This window comes from Excalfactoria chinensis, chromosome 21 (assembly GCF_039878825.1).
Source record: "Excalfactoria chinensis isolate bCotChi1 chromosome 21, bCotChi1.hap2, whole genome shotgun sequence".
NCBI classification, from domain to species: Eukaryota; Metazoa; Chordata; class Aves; order Galliformes; family Phasianidae; genus Excalfactoria; species Excalfactoria chinensis.
In genome coordinates, this window is record NC_092845.1 from 4,766,432 (window position 1) to 4,781,403 (window position 14,972).

A 14,972-nucleotide genomic window follows, 5' to 3' on the forward strand; every position below is an offset into this window, starting at 1 on the left:
ACACACTAAGAATATCTTGTAAACACAAAGGGGCTCAGGGCCTTGAAAGTCTATACATTCAGTTACACTCCTAACGTTTCTTACTGCTTTCTTTAACCATGGGCACGGGTCTCCACAGTGGTGACAGCACAGTAATAATTCTAAAGGAGTGGGAAAATGTTTGATTCCAAGAAAAATAATTAAAAGCCAAAGGATGTGAAGGCACAGAAGGAAAGACAGAGTATTATCACATGTGAAAACCTTCTCAAACCACAACCAGGCTGCTTGTATGGAGCAAAGCAGAGCTTTGAGGCTACATAACAGCACTGCTTTGCAGCTTCTCTGGGCAGAACTGGGCAGCTTCCCACTGTTGCTGCAGATAAAGAGCCCCACAAGCACTGGAAGCTTTAAGTCAGGAAAAATCCCATTCCCATTCTGGCAGCTCACTTCTGGATGAGGTGACCGGGTTGGTGACCTCCAGACCAACAGGAGAAGGGCAGACAGCCCCTCCAGGCTCCCAGCAGCAACCTCTGCATGGCACCCACTGGAGCAGCTCCCATCAGTCCTTTCCTATCAGGGTGAACTGCTCACATGGGCTCTGTGCTTCACTGCCCATTGCAGCTGGAGAGCCTCCTTGCATCACGAGGAGCCTCTACATGTTTCCACAAAATGAACACAATGAAGGAAAGAGCAAACAAGAAGCAGAGAGAAAATTTGGGATGGGAAAGCATTCTGCCTTGGTTATAGATTTTATTAAAGTGAAGATGTTCAGACAGGGGAAAAAAAAAAGGCAACAGTGAGCTGCAAACCGCCCACCAGGAGCAGCTGGGGGGAGGCAGTTTGGGGCAGTGCAGCAGGGATCCTCAGCACGGAGCCAGGACCTTGCTCTGATCTGCAGTTTTCTCAAGCTGCATTCCCATGTGCAGCCCACCATTTGGTTTTAGTTAGACAGGCATAATGAAAAATGCTCCGCATGGGAAGAGCAACAAAGAAGCCCTACCAGCATCACGAGGCGACAGCCAGTCAAAACAAGGGAGAGCTGAAACCACAAAAGAGATGATGGCATCTCCAGAAGAGGGGAAGGCTCTGTCACCTTGGGATGCTCCGGGCATCTATGAGCCACTCACATCAGCCCTGCATGGATAGGGATCGCCCTGCACGCTACTCAGACTGCAGCCTCCTATATATGGAGTGAACCGAGCCGCTTCCGGAGCCCCAAGGTTTTATCAGCAGTGCCATGTGGGTACAGTCCTGGCTCATCCTAATTAACTTGTCGGGTCTGACAGGATCAGAATTGTCAGTAGCACACAGCAGCACAATAAATCACATGCCTTTGCCTTGTCATCATCTTAATTTATAACACTTTCTGCATCCTCTTTTATTAGCCCACACAGCTCTGCTCCCTACACCAGGGGATGCTGTCTGATACCTCTCCTTAGAGAGGAAACCCAAACCCACTCATGTCCTTAACCACATTTCTGCCCATTGGCATCTGCTGCAGCACACACTGCACGTGTCTCAGAGCCATTGTTCTCTTAAATTAAAGCTCACAACTCAGAACTTCTGCTTGCTTATTACAGAATCATAGAACCATAGACTGGTTAGGCTGGAAGAGACCTTAAAGATCATTTACCCCTGCTGTGGGCTGGCAGCCCCCCACCAGCTAAGGCTGCCCAGGGCCCCCCTTATGGCCTTCAGTCACCATTTCATGTTGCCTTTGCAATGCCAGCACTGCTGCCAGCAGGAGGTCAGCATGCATTGCAGCCCATGTAAGCCCAGGTGCACTGTGTGTATCATGCCAACACAGCTCAGGGCTGTTGCCCACTGTGCCTCGGGGCCCACGCTGCAGGCAGAGCAACTGCTTTGCAATAGAGGAATAAATGCACAGCAGCCATCAGATGTTTAACCTCTGCGGTCACCAAATGGCAGGGATAATTATCAGGAAGGATTTTCCACGTCGTGTACAGCCAGCAAAATCCAAGTCATGTGTTTCTGACAATGCTAATGGTACAATAAAGCATCTATAAAACACACTGCCATTATGAGCAGTTGGGGTCGGCTCTCAAAGCACAGCCCAGAATGGTGACGGCTCCATTTCTCCTGCTGCCACTGCAGGGACAGCCCCAAACAACCCCACTGCCCGCAGTGCCCTACTCGACCCCCCATGGGAGTGCCACCTTTCCCTCCACCAGCTTGACCTCAAGCTTCAGGCTAAGGTTCAAGATGAAGCACTCACCCTGCCCTCACTGCCCATGCGAAAGCCCAGCACCCCCACCAGCAGCCCTGATGCTCCCAGGTTTCTATGCAATTCGGTCACCAAGCCGCACTTAGACCGCCCCTGCTGCAGCCCTTGTTCCCCCTGGCTGCAGGCTGCTTGCACTCTGAATACACTGCAGTCCCTTTGCTCCATGCATGCTCTGCAGCTCCCCTTGCACCCTGCAAGTCCCCATTCACCCTGTATTGCCCTTGCATTCCCCTGCACCCCGCATGCACAGCACCACCCTGCAGACCCCTTGCATCCTGCATGCACTGCATCCTGCATGCATTGCATCCTCCCCGCACCCTGCAGCCCCCTTGCACGCCCCCCCCCAAACCCCCTCCTTCGCCGCGCGTTCTCGCGGTCCATCGCCGCGCCCCCACCCCGGCGGCCGCCATCACGCGCGCGACCCAACCGCCCCCTCCCACCCTCCGCCGCCGCGCAGCGCCCGCCCTTCCCCGGCTGCGGGGCGGAGCTGGGCGGGTAGAAGCAATGCGCATGGGCCCCGGTGCAGCACGGAGCCTTTCTCTGCGCCGGGGAGCGCGCGTGTGAGGGGGGTGTGTGCCGGTTGGATGCGGTTCCCCCTCCCGGAGCGTCCCCCGGCGGCTCTGCGCCCGTCGCCCATTCACCTGTCCGGACGGCGGCCATGGCGGCGGCACGAGGCTGGTAGGCGGCGGGGAGGGCCTCCGCTGCGGCGGGGCGAGGTGAGAGCGGGGCGGAACGCTGCGGGGAGGAGTGGGGGGTGGGGGGGCTTTGTCAGCGCCGACGGCCGCGCTGCCTCTCGGGGCCGCGTCTGCTGCGCGCGGGGAGTGAAGGAACAGCGCCGTGCGGCTCCATCTCCTGCCGGTGGGTTCGTTTTGTCCTTGTTTTTTTCTTTATTTTATTTTAATTTTTTTCCCCTCCTTTTCCATCGAGGAGCGGAGCGGTCGGTCCGTATTTGCTCACCGTAGCGCGGTGGCGGTGGGAAGCAGCGGAGCGCAGCGCCCGGCTGTACGCGCGGGGCCGTGCGGGGCTCCTCGGAGCGCAGAGCTGCGCCGCTGCCGTCCGCCTCGTGTCGGATCCTCCGCTGCGCTCAGCGCCCTTTGTGCGGCGGGCGCGCGGCCCTTTGGAACCGTTTAGAGCCCCCCCACCCGATGCGAGGGGATCCCCGCACACCCCGAGGCTCCGGGGCTGCTTGCAGTGTGCTGCGGGAAGGGCGTGGGGTGCTCCGGGTTGGATGGCTTCCCTGGTTGGCTCCGTGCGGTGGGGATGGCGGTGTTGGGTGTTCAAAGGGAGGACCCGTAGAGCTGCGGGTGAATTGTGGCTTGGGCAGAACGTCAGGTGTGCCTTGAAGCTTGGGTGCGTGTTCCCAGTTAGGTTGCTGGTTTCGTGGAGCGGTTTGAGTCGGAAGGAACACAAAGGCTGTCTGGTCCCAGTCCACGCAATACACAGAGACACCCACAGCCCCACCTGCTGCTCAGAGCCCCATCCCTGACCATGGCTCTCTGCAGGGATGGTTTGCTGCTACCTGTGCCCTTGTGTCCCTGCCGTCCCATCTCTTTCTCCACAGAGAATCTATCTCGTATCTCAGTCTCCTGCTCCTTAACCAGATTGATGGCTTTCTAATTATAAGAGGGTGATGGGATCAATTCATCTTTTGTTGAGCTTCTGTACTTTGCTCATGAGGTAGTGCAGAAAACAGCACTTTGGACAGAGACTTGGATGGCCTCCGCTGCAGATGGGAGTCCCAGCTTGTGGTGTTGGCCAATGCTGTCATTGGGAAGAATGCAATTCATTGGAAAACGTGAAAAGGCAAAGAGGTGAAACCTTTAAATATGCTATTGCGTTTCAAGAAAGAGAGAGATAAGAATGGAGAGATCCAAAACTGGCCTTCCTTCCAGCATGGAGCAGGATGGTGGAGCTTTGGAGACCATGATGAGAGTTATCTGCCGAGTGTGGGAGTTCTGAGCAGGAACAGAGGCAGGATGAATGCTCTACATGGACTTGTTTTGTGTCATGCAATTTCTTTCCTGCTGCACAGATGTCTCCTCATTGTAGTTTAGCAAAATTAAGTTAGGCCTGACTGAACAATTTATTTTGACTGGCAAGTAAATTATTATGTATCCTTTATGAGAAAGAGCAAGCAAATGGCTCTCGTGATTGGAATGATTTGTTTTCATGAGGCTTACCAAAGGTTTTATGGAGTACCAGAGCGTGCATCCATCTATGTCTGTTGGTTTTATGAAGTTGAAATGCACTGGAGCCATCCGGGGGAATCATTTTACTGCTTTGAGGACATACAGTGATCCAGATAATGAAATGGGAAGAAGGAAAATGGAGAAGCTCTGACAACGTGCTCCTTGTAACCCCTATTATTTGGGGGTGCAATGGAACTGCAAGTATTAACATGAAATTAATAATGTACAGAAATATTAGTTCACTGCCAGAAGCAAATGGCTGTTAAATAGTTCAGATTTGTTTATTTAAGTATATTTGCCAAGCTTTTGGAGAAGCAATGGGTATTTGAGGCAGGTCAGCAGAACTACCACTGAGGAGATGGGTTTTGTAGGGTTGTGTGCATGGTTGAAGCTGAATGTAGCAGTGTTGTGTATCTTCCTGATGGACTGTGAGGTATCCACATCCCAGTTCTGAACGTTCTGTTTTCCTGCAATGCAAGTGGGGGAAGTAGAGTGATGGCATTGAGTTTTCCTTCTGAAGGAGAAACGTTACTTTGCCATTTAAATGCATTGTTTTGCATGCAGTGTCAGCTCATATTGTGGAGATGATTCCAGTCAGGCACCATGCTGTATTCATACAACCATTCTGTGTGTTTTTCAGGGTCTCAATACACCTATTTCCAAAAATAGGAGTGCTTTTCCTAGAGATGTTTGTATAAATGACGAAGGTTGCTGTGGGTTCCCTTGGCCTTCACTTCCTCCTCTCCACAAACGAGAGGAAGATGTTGGCCTCTGCATGAACTGGCTGATGATTTTGGTTGCATTTCCTCTTAGCACGGTCTCACCCATGATGTTGTTGTGTCACAGTTGTTGGCTCCATCCCATTTTGGATGATCCCGGGGTTCAGGCAGGGGGAGATGCAAAGAAACGTGGGGAAATCTGGAAGTTTTGCATACGGACACTCGGGTTGATTGCTGTCCTGGGCTGTGCTGTGGGGTGCCCGTGGGCACGGCTTTGTGCGGCACCTCGGCGTGGTATCGCAGCGAGCTGATGGAGGGGTTGAGAGCTGAGCTCGTTCTCCTCCCGTGCACGACTTGGATCTGTAAGGCGAGCACACGTGGTGCCTTCAGCGCCTGCCTTGAAAGCTGTTCCGTGTCGCTGTTGGGATGGCGGTGTCTGCCCCAGGGCCGTTTGTGAACTCCGTTAACGCGAAAGGAACAAACTTCAGTGTTTCTCAGCTTGGAACGTCAGCAGCTATTTTCTCTGGAGGAAAAAAAAGATCCATTTATTACCTGGGGTGAAGCGGGTCCTCCGGTCCGGCCGGTCTGAGGATGTTAATTTTCATAGCGATTGCCATTGTGATGCTAATCTTGGAGCTGTCTGGCTGTGCGCCCTGAGCCAAAGGCACGGGGGATGTGCGTGCCGTGGGCACTAAGGAGAAGCATCTTATTACCAGCCAGCTATTGTTGTGGAAATGAGGTCTTCCAGCCAACCAGCACTTGAAGGATGACATAACCTGAGGAGGTCCAGCTGCAGGTCGGCAGTCATCGACTAATTTCGAGCTTGTCTGGTTGAAACTGTTTCTTTTCAGTGTTTGTTTTGTGTGTGTGTGTTTGTTTTTAACTCAAAACCTCTGCCATACACATACAGTGCGGGCTGGGGCTGTTCCTAAGCATCACAAAGCCTTGTATTTCAGCTATTTGATGCTTTCTGTTCCTGGAGTCTGTGCATATATTCAATGAGACCAGCTTGCTGTATCTGTGTGTATGCGGCGTCACGTTAGTTGGAAGTGTCTAAATTAATTAAAAACTGCCCTTTGAAGTATTCAGTAAATTGGATTTGCTTTCCCAGCAGTGGACAGGAAGTTAATCGTGTCTAAGCTGACGTTGACTTCTGCAATCTGATTTTCCCTGCAAAGAAACTTTATTACCTAGTTGTTAAATGCACACTTAATTAGGTGTTGATTGTTTAAGCTGATAAACCAACACTACCAGGTTTGATGTAACCAGTTTGGTAAATATGCCATGCAAACCCTTCCTTACGTTGTTTTGTTTTTTGATGGAGCACAATCTTAACTACCTTCCTTCTATTTGAGTGTATTCATCGTTTTTCAGGTGATGATTATGATGTCGAGCTGTTGGCATTCACTGGATGTTCTCTTGCTGTTTACTGGCACATGTAAATCTGGGCCTTATAGTCTCATCTGTGGATGTTATAGCAGCATGGCTCTGCTGCCCCTCTTTTAACCCATAGCTTAGGGAAAAGGTACCTCCAGATCTCCTCTTTTGAAGCCGTTGTTTTAGGAGCCCATGCTCAGTTTGTTTTGTTTTCATAGCTAAACTGCAGCATTTGGAGCTGCAGCTTGAAGCCTCCAGCTGAAGGGATAGTTCAGCGTAAATTACCGATCAATGATTCATTCATCCTCTTGTCATCTTAATTGCTCTCTCTGAGGAAGAATAGATTAAGGAAAGAAATGAATAGATTTAAGAGGGAAGCCCATCCTTCTGAGTCCGTGCTGCAGTGTGGGAAGAAGTTCGATTCAGTGGAGCTTTGTGGTGGCTTCATCTAAAGATGGAGCTCTCTGCCACTTCCCCTTTGTGCCCATCCACTGGTGCTGCTGCTTTGGCTTCACTGAGTACTCTCTGGAAGCTGCAGTGCCTCCCCTCCCTTTCCTCCTAGACTGCCCTTTCTTTTACCTTTCCAAACCTCAGCCTTCTATCTTTATGGATGGAAAAGCACTGATTTAGAGTATGCATTAATAACCCTTCTAAGAATTGGAGAAAATAAAGTCGTTTTAGCCTGCCTTCTTGGGGATTTCAGGATAAAATGAAGTGCTTAAACATCCCTGAGGTTTTTTGTTGGATGGAGGGTCAGTTGGTCAACCGCAGCCTGAGATATGGCCCTGGATTTCCTGGCTGTGTGTTTGCAATGTGAGGGTCACAATATGAAGCACAGTGTGTGGATAAACTCGCTGTAATGGTTCAGATTTATCTTGTGTGCTTCTGTTTACTTTTAAGCAGGCTTTATAGCAGATCAGCAAACTGTCAGCGCCGTGTTATTCTTGGTTTGGACTTTTACAGGCTCTTATGCCTTGCAGCAAGAATAAAGCAGGCAAACATTTCTTCCAGACATAGCGTGCTCATGGGACATCTCATACTGTGAATCAAACTCGTGTCGCTGGGTAAGTCAGCAGCACAGATGTGGTGCTATTCCCACAATGCAGCGCAGAGAAGGTGACAGTGATGTAATTACTGCTGGTGTCTTGCTCTTAAGATGCGGGGATAGAAAGTGGCGTTCTAAAAGCTTTGTCATAGCTTACTGGCAGATTGAGATAATCAGTTTTGCTCAAGATAACTGTCAGGAAGGTGCTGGGTTCTTAGAACTCACTTGGAAGTTCCTGTTTCTTCAAGAAAACAGTGTTTAATGTCCTGTGTATCTCATTATCTGAGTTATGCTTAGCAGCAGCAAAATGAGTGTCTATTAGAATGATGAAGCCTTGTTTTCACTTTGGTAACAATGCTTGCTGGCAGTGGATAAGTTTGCATCGTGACCTCAATATTCAGGGTGTTCAAGGTGCATGCAGGTGCTCTTGGGGGGAAAATGAGAGGTGCAGTCCTTTGTGTTTGGAAAGCAGTCTGGTATCTGTCTGGTGCTCCTTCCAATCCCTATGGTTACCATCTCATCCCTCACACCCTGGCTGTGCTATAAGAATTGCAGCCTTTGGTGTGTTGTTGTTTTCGGTGTGTATGCAATAAAAGTATGTGTGTTACTTTAGAACTGTTGACAGAGCTCACTTCTGCACTGATATATAGAACGTTCTCACTCAGGTGAACTCATGAATGAGTTTGAATTTAAGCATATACATCTTTTGATACACTTTGTACAGCAAAGTGCATTGATTCTTCCTCACTCGTATCCATACGCAGCTTGATGTGTTTGCTGGAGGTTGATTCGATAGGAGTTCAATCAGTAGTTGTATTTCACATTAAGTCCTGCTAATTTATTCCTGAGGTGGAAATGAGATTCCATAGGCTTTCAGCTGAATGATGCATGAGGCAGCTTCGTGTGGAAGGAGAGGTTCCTGGTAACTGCTGCAGCCCATTTCATTGAAGAAACGGGAACAAAAGTTTGTTTGTAGCTCTGCTGGAATGGAGAACAAAGGCTTTGGGGACCTTTGAACCTTTGTGGCTGTGCATCTGAAGGAGGAATTGTTCAGGAATGGGAAAAAGCTGCCAGGAGAGCAGAGCTGTGCGTTCCCCTCCATCTTTCTGCAGCAGGGTTTAATAACCGCATTTAAAGCAAGAAAAGTAATTAATTGGAAGACTTCTTACTTGTTCTTCCTACCGAGCTCTGGTTTGATTTATCAATCATGTAGGGATGGTTATTCTATCAGTTTGTGTTTTCACTGTTTTATTGAGCTGAGGTTTCTTTTAATTATTATTTGTTTTAATGGTTGTATTGGCTTCTTCCTTCTTGTTCCTTGAAGAAACCGTACTGGTTGGTTACGTGCTCAGATGTATTTGCTTTCCTTGTTGTTGTGTATGTGTTATCTGTGAATAATTCTGGCCCAGGAAGCACTTTGTTTCCCCTCTTTCTGTCTGCACTCTCATTTCACAATTGCTTTTCAGTGGTCATCTCTCCAAGGAAGGCAGGCAGGAATAATCAGTGCTCTGAACAAATTGCTCCTTCTCTGCAAGCTGTGCTGCCTGGCATGCTGTGCGTTGCAGTCTCCATTGGTTCTGCATGTGTGTGTGCATGGCTGGGTTGGAGTTTATTCTGATTTTTGTGTTGTCTGTTCACTCTGCTTTCCAGCTTGGCCCAAATGGCAAAATATCTCAAATACTTTCTGTTGTTCCTTAGAGCTCTTGTCTTCTTCGTAGCCTTTGCTTGCAGTTTCTGCAAGGTTAGGCTGTGCTAAAGGGAAACACACCCTCATGTCTTGCAGTGTGTGAATCCTGGCTCCTCCAAGTGTTGTTGAGCTGTGTAACAGTTGTGTTGCATCTCTGAAGCTCTCTACAGCATTATAGGTGTTGCTTTACTTTCTGCTTCTCCCTCTGATAGGTGCGCAGCAAGCTGAACTGCTCAAATCACCTTTCATTTTTAATAAGACTTCACTGTGCAAAGTGCTCTTTATCTGATGCTTCACCAGTTATCCACAGAGCAGTTGTAAAGTGTGTATCCAATAGATCCTTGGCCATTCAGTTTCATAGACATGCTGTATTAATTTGTGGGTAATGCAGCCGTCTGGAGTAGCACTGGGAGGCTTTCTGAGTGTATTCACCCACGTTACAGTGTAACCTTCCCTGCTTTCCATCTCTCAGCACAGGTACCCCTTGCATTTCCCTTCTGTCAAACACCAGGTTGAAGAATTAAGCCACAGTTAACTCTTACGATTAAAACAGGAAATGCAAACATATAGATTGGTGTTATAGGAAACTTAATTTGTCAGCTCTTATCTCCAGAGAATGTGTGTGGAGGAGGGCTGCCATATGGCTGCTAAATATAACACAACTTTCTCCTGCGAGCATTCAGGAAAGTAGAGAAGTTCGCAATCTGCTATCTGTGCTTTTAACAAGAAAGTGCTGCAGATTTGAAGAGTGCAAACCGAGGTAATAGGAACGGAGCCAACAAATAATGTAATAAAATGCGAGTGTTTCCTGAGGAGGTGATGTTGGCTGACATAGGGGTGAGGAGGTGCTCAGCATCTTGCAGATGCCCGTCCCTTTGTTAGCAGTTTCTGTAAAGCAAGGTGGTGATGCAGGCTGGGTGATGTCAGCTGTCAGTGCTCCCTGCCCTCTGGCTCCAATAGCTGCCATTCTTACTTGCTTTAAGCATCTGCGTTGTTACATCCCTGCACTGAGGTGCTGGAGAGCTTGGGCTCCTGCTGCATGCAGCTGTTTGAACCAGGGAAGCACAGTTTGGGTGTGGGTATTCCAGGTTTTTCTTCAAAAGAAGTTCTTGTTAATTTACCCGGCTTTCATGTTTGCTGGAGGTGCTGCCAAGACGCAGATGATTCTGAAGTGCTTTGCTAATGGCAGCATGTGAGCAGTTCTAGGGCTGCACATAGGGTGAGAGGTGCTGCTGAAATATCTGATAGGCAAAACTTATCCTGGAAGAGAATCAGAAGAGAAACTGTGTTGGTTGTGTTCTTTAAGGCCTTTAGGATATTTCAAAGGGATGGGTATAGTTTTACTGATGGGGTTTTGGTGACTAAAAATGCAGTCAGGCAAATCCCAGCTTGTTGGGGCAGGGAGAGTTCCTTTGTGCACTTGAGCACATGTGTGCTTTCACTGCTTTCTCTATGAAGTTCAATTGCAGGCAACGAAAATGCACTTTGTTGTTCTTAATAACAAATAACAGCGCAGCACTTTTGATCTTCAAAGCACTGCTCAGACCTTAATTAATCTTCATAATAGCGCTGTGGGGGAATTAAAAGTGCCTCCCTATATTGGTGAACAAGGAGCTCCTTAACCTGGAGATGTGAGAGGATTCACTTGGGCTGCGTTGCAGTGGTGCTGGGTTGGTTGCTCTGAGGTTCCTGGCTCTGCTCCTCAAAGCTGTGCTGGTGTGTTACGATTTTCACTAAGATCATCAAGAATTGAAGCTGTCATTTTCTTCTTTTTTGCATCATTTTGAATTTCCATCTGAGCGTTACCACTTATGCATATGCATGTTGGAATTCCCCTTGGGATGTTTCCAGAGGCACAACATGGTGTAGGTTTGTGTGTGTGCACGCTGAGAGCAAGGATGCAGAACTGCACCTCAGAAAGCCCGGCTTGCAACTTTTTTGTTGCAGGAAGAGCAAATAGAAGAATACACAGCCCTGGATAGGAAGTGTCTCTGTCTCCCTCCTCTAATCTTCCTGGTTTAAAATAAGGAAGAGGAATTAATACAGATGTTCAGTTTTCAAAGCTTTTCTGTAGGTCGCTGTTAATTGGCATCAAAGAGCACATTCTGGTCTGGATGCCTAAAGCAAAACTGAGGCTGTCCAACTGATCTGCAAACAGTTCATAGTGCTTACCATGGGAAGGCAGCCATCTCTCCAAATAGTCCTACATGGAGCCAGTGTTCATGTCTGTGTTAGGTGCTGGCATGGCAGAACCAAGGTCAGGTTGATTCTGTTCCAAAATGCCATATAGTTTTTACACGTCCTGGGATGCTCCATTGTAACGAGCAGCCCCTGATTGGTGTTTCCTGCTGTGAACTCCAGCTTTGACAGCAGGCGCTGTAATTTCTGCTGCTGGTTGCGCCGATTTGCATGAGGAATGAATGTGGGCAAAGCAGAAACAGTTGGCAACCGGTTAAACAAGTTTGAAGAGTTCTGAAGTATGAAGAGCGAAGTCAGCAGAATCCCATAACTGATGCCAGAAAACCCTGTTAGACTTTACCTGGTGACCTCGTCATCTCAGAGGAACTTGCTGACGGCGTGGTGCTCCCAGCAAAAGAGATGCATGGAGTTCTTGAGTTGGTTCAGAAGGTTCAGTTGGTTCAATGCATCCAGCAAGGTGTGCTCCATTTGTATGGGGGAACGGGGGTAACGTGGAGCTTTAGCAAATGCTTTTCAACTGCTGATCTATTAGGGTTGTTGCTGACTGACATATGGTATGACATACGGTGCTATTTACCACCTCCGTGTCTGAACTGACAAGGAAATGATTTATTTATTTATTTAACATTTAACTCCATTAAGTACTCGTCGGCATCATCCAGCAGTGCCCTGGCCAATTCAATTTACAGTTTTGCTTTTTTTTTTTGTTTATCCCATCTGCTTGTGACTGTTTGTTTTTGTTGGCCGGGCAGGCAGATGAGAAATTGCTCTGTAGTATCGAGTCAAGCGTTGTATCTTCTTTCAAAGTCAGCCTGGTTCTCTCCAGAAATAAGAAACCAACTGGAAACAGTAATCAGTGAGGCTGGGGAAAGGACCTCAGAGGTGGCAGCTCTTGTTGAACATCTGGTCTATGGTGAAAGAGGAGGAAAACCAACGTGAAATGGGGCATCTTAAAACCTGTGACAGCAGCTGCAGCCTGCAGGGCTCCAGGAACAACTCCCAGTGCCATAGCAGGAGCTGCTGGGTTTGCTGCCTTCCGGCACTGCTGTGCAGCCATTGCAGTGAGGATGCTCTTTGTCTTTATTGCTGCTATCTCAACAACTGCTTTAAGGAATCTACTTAAGCCGATGTGTGGCTGTGTGTACACATGAAGGTAAGTGGAACAAATGCTTGAGTATGGATTTATATAGAGAAGAGATGAAGGAAGGTCTTGATATTACTGATGTAGAAGGGCTTGTGTTCATCTGCCCAGCTTCTATAGAAAGTCCAATTTCTTCTGTGGATTCTGCAGTTTTCCAGCAAGAAGAAAGCACTGAATATATACATTGTTTGTATATATTATTGAGGAGTTCTCTTCACTCCGATTCAACTTTTCTCTTCCCTGTTCTCATTGGGAACAGCCTGATTGAAATGTGGGCATGCATTTCCATTAAAGCTGTCAGAATTTCTTGCTACCTGTCACACTTCCCTTGCAGTAATCAGTCACCTTGTGAGCATTCACGTTGAGAGAAGCAGTTCGTGTTCTCCTTCCCCCCTTGCTAGACCCCATTTTTCTTTATTTCCTTCTCACAAAGGTAATGCATCCTCTAAACAAGTGAACTTATTTAGGCTATTTAAATGACTGCATTTTCTGCTTACTGCATAGGTGATAGATAAATTATTGGATTAGGTTATTAGATATGGATGTTGGTCGAGCCCTCATTTCCTTGAACAGAACCTGAAGATTGAATCTGAACTTTATCTTTTCTGATGAAAACTATCTGAAAGGTTAATAAACAACAAGGAGTTGTCAAATTACTTCTCATTAAACAACCAAAAAATGACCCTAAACCAAAATACACACCTGTTTATTTAGCCCGTGTTTTTAGAAGCTTTCTTAGATTGCTTTTTGTTGTCTTTTATATAAAAGGGAGGTGAGATGTCCGTGTTGTGGAAGTGGAGATGAATCCCTCTGAAGTGTCTTTAACAAACCCTGCTTCCTTTTTGATGTCCATTCTTTGGAGGAAGTGTTGACAGAGCAGTTGAAGCTTTCCCTTCTTTTGATATAGGAGCAGTTGAGAACTCTTTGCAGTCACTTTTACTTTAAATAGTCCCAAATGCTGCTGTGAAACAGATGAACAGAGAAAGCAAATGACTGATGAGCAAGATTTGCTCAGACTCAGAAAGGGGAAGAATGATAAGGTTAATTCATGTGATGTTTGCAAAGGACATGAAAGATCCTTAGGAACAGGATGCTCAGCGCTTGAACACCGAGCATTTCAAAACGACTTTCTCGTCTAGATGTGATGCTGCCGTGTAACTCCTTGGCTTGAAGATGCTATCATTAACTGAAAGCTGAAGCTCTCACTCTTTGCTAACCGGTGCTAAGTGCATTAGTAACAATGTGTCGTCAATGGCACAGAAGGTCTCTGCGCTCTTTGATGTTTTGTTGCTTCTCTGATTCAAGTGGAATTCCCTCATATTGCCTTAGATGTGTCAGTTCTGTGGGCTCTTGTGGGAGCTGGGCACTCTGTGGGTCTAAGATCCCCCCCATTGGGTGCAGGGCTGAGCCCCAACAGAACCAAAGACCCTTAATTGGGGATGGACTTTTTTAGCTGTTTGTCTTTCAGGGTCTGTGTGCAAGCTTGTTCACTTGTACTCTAATCCAACAACTTAACAGCTGCACTGAGCTTGTGTGCATAACCAGTTTCTCCCCAGCAGATACTGACACTGAAGCAGTGGATGTGTTAAGCCTCTTGCTTTTCCCCCCTCTGCCTGCTGTTTTAATTCCAAATCAGCATCGTATCCAAATCTGCGATTGCATTTTGTTAATCCTAAGAAGCTGAGGATATATTTTTTTCTCCTTTAGAGGAATTTGGATTCTTTTTGGTAGCACACACGTTAAAAAAGAATCAAAAAATCCCTCCTCCTGTAGTGTGAGTTTGGAGCCATTGCTATTGTCAGCTCTCAGTGGGTTACTTGAGTATAAATAAATTGAAGGTGGGGGGAGTGATCTTTTGTGAGCAGTGCATTCTGCTTCTTGTGGCTGCTATGGTAACAGATGAGGGAGAGACATGCTTGCATGGTAAAGCTTAATGGCAGAGCGGCAGAATGTAGTGAGGAATTTAGCTGGAGGAAGAAGGGAAGAGAGCCCAAATCCTTTAGCAGCGCTGTGAAACGAGCCACCAATTAAGGCAGATAGGAAAGGACTTCCACGTTTATTTACGAATGATTTAAATCAGGTTGTGTTGGTTATATTTGGAGCAGAAAGAGGGGCAGTCTGGAGCTTTGGGGAGCAATAAATAAGGAGGTGCTGCTGTTGTTTCTTAAATGGAGCTCTAAATGCCTTTCCTGACTCAGGACTTTGCCAACAAAAGTCAGGGGACATTTTGCATCCAGCCTTTAAGATTTTGGTCTATAGAGGTGAATTTCCTGATTCCATCCTGTTACATTAAAAATGAGGGTTTTTAACCCTTTCGTTCTGAAGGGGATAAATGGGGAATGTTTTGACTCTGCTTTTTCCTTCTGTACTTGGTCAGTGTAAAGCTTTTCT

At 47.3% G+C, this 14,972-nt stretch overlaps 1 protein-coding gene across 2 annotated transcripts in view; it reads left to right on the plus strand.

Annotated features, from left to right (window-relative positions):
* Positions 1–2,721: 2,721 nt before the first annotated feature.
* The window catches only part of ARHGAP32 (Rho GTPase activating protein 32), a 127,096-nt gene continuing 114,845 nt past the window's right edge, over positions 2,722–14,972 (plus strand). For both annotated transcript variants that reach the window (XM_072355023.1, XM_072355026.1), the window contains exon 1: positions 2,722–2,940. The gene's annotated coding sequence lies outside the window, so the exon portion shown is untranslated. The remainder of the gene's footprint in view (positions 2,941–14,972) is intronic.